The 6,033-nt window shown below is 47.6% G+C and overlaps 1 long non-coding RNA gene across 1 annotated transcript; it reads right to left on the minus strand.

Annotated features, from left to right (window-relative positions):
* Positions 1-786: 786 nt before the first annotated feature.
* LOC138061618 (uncharacterized) lies at positions 787-5,701 on the minus strand. The gene is made up of 3 exons (XR_011135503.1): positions 2,861-5,701; positions 2,030-2,112; positions 787-1,428 (listed from the first exon to the last, which is right to left on the minus strand). It is a non-coding gene; the product is annotated as an uncharacterized lncRNA (long non-coding RNA).
* Between the last annotated feature and the right edge of the window lie 332 nt (positions 5,702-6,033).

Consider the following 6,033-nt stretch of genomic DNA (forward strand, 5'->3'; position numbering starts at 1 on the left):
AAAATATTCTTGTGGTGTCCCACAGACCAAGAAATCGCCAAGACAAACTATCTTCACAACATTTCCAGGCTTTTGGGTAGGAAACTAATGGAAAAGCTTTCTAGTTTCTGAAAGCTTTTCCAACTGCAACTCATCCCACACGAGATGCGCTCAAGAGCCCTTTATTAATACAGTAGCGTGTTTGCAGTAGTAAAGGAAATGCTCATTTGTGACCGTTTCACTGGAAGGCAACGTAGCAGCTGTGATGACGTGCTAACATGCCATGTACTTTCCAGAAATGTTTGCTAATTTAATGTGCCTCTGTTTTAGGTGCCCGGTTTAGAGACAGTTTGGGTCTTGGCTGCCAGGGGCACTGCAAGTCACCAGCAACAAAAATAAGTCAGTCTTTTGAAGTCTTAGCCCCAAGGCTGTGTTTTCCCTCCCTCTTACAGGGTTTCATGTGAGTTCTTTTCTGATCATCCTTCTCTCCCTGCTCTTGCTCGCTGCCTTCTGAAGAAAGCCTCCCTCCTCTACCCTGCATGGTGAAGCTCTACAAAACCGTTGCTCTGATCACGATTATAAAATCCCCAGCTGTACAAACGGCGCTGAACACGGTCAGGAGTTCGGCAGCCTCTCTTCATTCTCAAACATCCTGAACCATTCATTTATCAGAGACAATATTTCTTCTTCAAATACTTCTTTTAACTGTACCTTCGCGTTTCCTAAGCATCCAGATTCTCTTTAAAGATGAGGAGTGCATGTGTATCTATATCTATCTCCCTCTCTCTCTCTCTACATATGATCAATTGGCATGTCGGGAGGGAGGCAGGGGATTAATCTTTTTAAATGCCTCCACACCCAGTAGTCAAGCCGTTTAAAGCTCCAGCCCAAAGCTTGTCTGCCTGGCCTTGAACTAAAATAAATAAAGGCTGTTCCCACATTGCTGAGCAAGGCTGTGGGTAAACAGTGATCCTCTGAGTTGTGGCTACCCTGCTGCGAACAGAAATAAATGAGATGTATCAGAAAGGGAGCTTTTTTGAGCCATGATGGAGTTCTGATGGCTTTTCTGTTTGGGAAGTGGAAAAGCCTCCGCTGAGGAGGATGTGGCATTTCCTTGGGAATGAGAAAAATAGTCAACATAGGAGGAGGTGCTGAACCTAAAAGGGAACGAAGAGTGCTCTGCACCTGTCTGTGAAACAGCTCATCTTACAGCAGCGGTCAGTTTGCTTCACCAGAATTAAAGAGACCACTTACCAAATAAGCGGGCCAAGAAAGGCTCTTCATTATTTTAGGAGAACGAACCTGCAGCTAAAACGTTCAGGCAGATAGAAGTAGTCAGTCCTAAAGAAGTATTGCCAGCACTGTGTTCAGAAGGGCTGCAGAGCTGGTGCCAAGAAAAGCCCTCGTTAGGTTGAACGGGTGTATCTGCCCCTGGTTATCCGAAGGAGTCTATTAAAAGAAAAATACACACACGCGGGGGCCCACCACAGCAGTGTGAGGTAGGCTAGGAAGCTTGACTATTGCTAAGGAGATCCCATTTTAAGTAGGCTGCTTGTATGGCTGATTTGCTGAAAATACATGTAAGCTGAGAGCAGACCAGGCCCAATCTTTGCCGCTCTAAATAGCCCTGAAATTTGGAGAGGTTTAGATTCAAATTTTGCGGCGCAGGCCCTCTCTAAATCTGCACTAAAGTAGTTTAAAAACATAGAAATATCACATAAAGAAAATAAGACAAGTGCCCTGGATTCAGCAGACTGTGGGGGGCTTTCCCTGCACGGCGCTGCATTAGCTATTCTCTTTCACATCCCCACACATGCTCAGTATGAATTTCCCTTCGTGTCAGCAAGGGACACAACAGACATTTGAAGACACAAGTCTAGCGACTTACTTGCTGCAGTATGTCAGCCTAGAGAAATGACAGCCCCTGCCAAAATGGATTATTCTTCATTTTAATGCATAAAAATAATTACTTCAGAGGCCTGTGCAAATATATAAAGCCAAAGAGATTGGCCCCCACAAATCCCTCTAATCAGGGGTGGTTTGTACTTACCTGATAATGGTCTTTCACATAGTTCTGCAAGAAAGGAACCGCAGAATTCGATTAACCTGGTTGTGGTAAATACTGGGTCTGTTCTGGAAGAAATATAGGAAAGCACAAATTTTGGGGAACAGACCCAAGCCAACGACTCTGCTAGGGACAAAAGAATGCCATAGCTGATCTTGAAACATTTAGCATTTTCTGCAGGAGAGAAACACAACCAAACACAACCATGTCTCTCACACTCACTGCTGCTAAAGTGCAACTAATTATAACCCTCCCTGCTTCCCAACAGGTCCTCATTAATACACTGTTTATATTTCATGGGATATTGATTTTTAAATGTAGCTCCTTGCCAGCTGAAGCAGGGAGCCTGCTGGAACCGTTCAAGAGAGGACTATATACGGCAGTCTTCTAGATCCGCAGGCAGGTTTTGGAGTCTTCTGCTCCTCTGGAAGTCAGTTGTGCTTCTGCATTTGTTAGACACTCACCCAGCCACGGAGCGGACAGTAGAGGCCACCAGGCCCCCTAGGGAGGCCAGTTAAACCTCCAAGGTGGGATAAAAGTTCCATGTAGATTTGGGAAAGGGGCTAAACCTTTTGGAGACAAGGCAAGTCTTTCAGAGCCCACACAGCACATTCTGAAGCCAAGCGGCTTCACCGAATCCCTGCCAGCTGTCCCCAAACACACCCTGAGGCTCTGGCACAAAGAGCAGAAAGCAGCACCTGAGTAGCGTGGGTACGTCTGCTCTTCTAACACATGGAACACTATCCCCACAAAGCATTTTCTCTCTCAGGACCACTGGCTCCAGCTTATGTTTTTAGGCCAGGGACAATGACTCACCTTAGCCTAGGTGACTTTTCAGCCTCCAGGGAAGCCTCTACATCTTGCACTGAAGTTCATCCAAGCTTTAGCTTGTTCACAGTCTCGGGTCCTCTCTGCAGAGGAGAGAGAGGGAAGGATGACTTTTCTCTTTATCTTTTTGCTTTAGTGTTTTCCTGGTTATTATTAGAAAAATAAGAACAAAACAAAACTGGGGGGAACTTATCCAGATTGTAGTACTTGAATGAGAATAGAAGACGTGATTCTTGCCAACACTGGAGGAGACACAAAAACCAGCAGTAACAAAAAAATTAATGAGTTCCCACCCTTTCAGTCCTTACAGCTTGTAATTAGTCTAAAGTGTGATCATTAGCAGCTGCTTTCTCAGCAACCAAAAACTTGGTTGCAGTTGCTTTCTCAGCAACCAAAAGCTTGCTTTGTGCCCGCACTTGAAAACATGCATTTCCCATGCTCAACTTGCTGAGGACCTGCGGAGTTTCTAGTGTCAAGGAAGTAAAGTCAAGATGCAACTCAAAATCGACTGATGTCTAGTGAAATTTAGCAAGAGTCTACTTTAAAAGAGAAGACATTACATTTTTAATGCATTCTTTTTCTGTTTTAAAGTCTGTTCCCTTTAGGCTTTTCTGCTTTCATGAGAACTCTTGGCTCTGGGTAAGAAAACAGAAATGTAAGTCTCCATAATATTTCTCTATGTGTGACATGATTGCAGTGGAGAGGTCTCTACTTGGTTGGACAGTCCTAACTTGCATCTTCCCCCCTTAGCAACAAGACAGAACGGGCTTTGCAGAACAGCCTCTTGGTCAGGTCCTTCTGAGGGCACATTTTAGTGCTCCAGTCTTGGATCTGCCTCTTTGCAAAAATAGAGAAATCAGTCTCTGTTACTCTTAGCATAAAATTTCCTTGCAAACTGATATAAACGACTCGCTCTATTCAGCGCCTTTCTCAGCGGAGCTGTAAGCAGGTGTTGTTTGGGACTGTTGTGCCTTCACCCTGATTGAGTCACGCTGTGCTCTGCCATGGGCTGAATGAGGGCCCGCAGCCAACCTACGCTGGCTATTTCCATGCTCATGGGTCCGGTTTCTGCACAGACTTTTTAAATATTTGGGAGTCCTAAATATGAGAATCCTTTCTGAATTGTGTGGCTGCCAAATTGTACATTTGTTCTCAAGACCTCTTCAGCTGCTTCAATTTGATCCCCTTTTATACTTGATATTCAAGGGTGGGGCGGTTTCTAACCTTTTTCGAAGACCAGCTCTGGAGAGATTTCCAAAAAGCAAACTCCGTTGGGGAACAACTCTTCAGGGAAGAGGTCACAGACTCGATTCAGACTATTTGACTCACTCCAACCATGGTGCGAAAGGGGCTCATACCCTGGCTTGTGCTGGTTTCTGCTAGCTCCTGAAACCCTATGAACATCGCAAGGGCTCTCTGATGGTTTGAAGCCCAAACCCTGCACATGGCACTCCCTGAAGGAGGATATGAGCTCTCAGAGCAGCATCGAGCCAGGGCAGAGCTTCTGGACAGCGTGGTTTCACTTCTCTACAGCTCGCTGGTCGCCGTCCGCGGCAGTGGAGCAATCCGCGCTAGTGGGCTGCAAACCAGCTTCCAACCCTTTTTCCCCCAGCTTAGCGCTTTCGATCAGCGAGTCTAAAGCACTCTGCTGACGTTTTACCAACCGCCGCGTGGTGAGCCAGCTTCCTTTGGACGTGCCGCTGCCCCCAGGTCCCCGGCCCCGCTCCTTGTCTCCTTCCCCTCCTGCCTGGTGGGTTTTCCCTTCGCTTCTTCCTGCGGCCATCACTGACAGGCAGATAATTCTTTTAAATCCTATTTCAGCTACAGTTATTTTGGATCATTATTTTTCTAACTCACTATTTTCTTTCCATTGCCCGCAGCTCCCTTCTGCCTTTAGTTCATTGCTTCAAACTGTCCTCCTTAATTCGAGACGACACCGCCGTACCTTTTATCTTGACACTGAACCGGGGTGTTCATGAAACAGCGCTGGAGTAGCTCTGCCATTATCTTGACACGATAACATGATATTTGCAGATTTCCGCTGACATTTTTCAAGCCATCGTCTTGACGTTCAGGTGCTGTCGCCGTCACCGGTTCGACATCGCAAGGGTAATGTCACCCCCACAGCGGCCTCGGCGTTGGCGTTATCAGGAAATTACTTTCCTGATCAGCTTAAAACATCAAAGGCAAGGAGAGAGGCCGGGGACATCGAGGCTTCGGGGCAGGGGAGTCGCTGCTCGGAGAAGGGGGGGTCTGCGGGCAGCGCCGCGAGGGCCGGGCGCTGGCGTGCGGTGCGCCTCGCGCCGGAGACGACGCAGAACGCCAGGGCTGGACAGAGAGGAGCCGACATCGGCCACAGAGGGCAGTTTGAAGGAGCCAGCGATACCAGTTACGATGAGCACCGAGGCAAACCCCGGCTGGTGGGAAACGAAGAAAGCGCTCCGGAAGGTTTAGGATGAGAAAAATGATTCAAAAGGCGCAAAAAAACAGGTGTGAGAAAAGCAATTTAGTGATTACGCCTTTTTCTTTCGGAAGAACCGGAGTGAGCTGTGAAAGCAAATCAACTTCACTCAGTAGTTCCCACTGTAAAACCAGAAAAAGGGTCGGCGGGGCAGGGGGGGAGAAACGCCAAACGGTTTTGTTCCAGCGGTCTCAAAGCACAAAGCGTCTCGCGCAAACTGATGAAATACGTACTTGCCGTACTTTATACATCGAACTTTGGGTATGACAAAATACAGCTCTCAAACCATCAGCGGCTTCAGAAGTGAACCAAACCGTTTTCCTTCGGCCTGAACAAGACATTTGGGTTAATTCAAAAAAATAAACGTTCTCGTTAAAAAGAAACCACCCCCCCCCCCAATTGCTTCAGCCACAGCCCGTTTATTTTCACCGCCCGCAACGGGGCTGGGGCGCTGCAGCGCCGTCCGGCTCGAAACTTCTCCTTACAAACGCTGACGCGAGCCCGAGGCGCGTTGTGGGCTTTGAGTCTACCCTCCCGCTATTTACAGTCAGGCCCAGCGCTATCACAAACCCACATGGGTGGTTTTTTTTTTCCCCCCCCCCTCTAACCTAGCCGAAAAAGTCAACCCTTCCCTTCATGCCTATTTCTGGGCAGGCTGCAAGACCGCAGTCCCCTCGCGGCGGCTCTAAGGCCGGCTCGC

The sequence above is a fragment of the Struthio camelus genome, chromosome 19, assembly GCF_040807025.1.
Source record: "Struthio camelus isolate bStrCam1 chromosome 19, bStrCam1.hap1, whole genome shotgun sequence".
NCBI classification, from domain to species: Eukaryota; Metazoa; Chordata; class Aves; order Struthioniformes; family Struthionidae; genus Struthio; species Struthio camelus.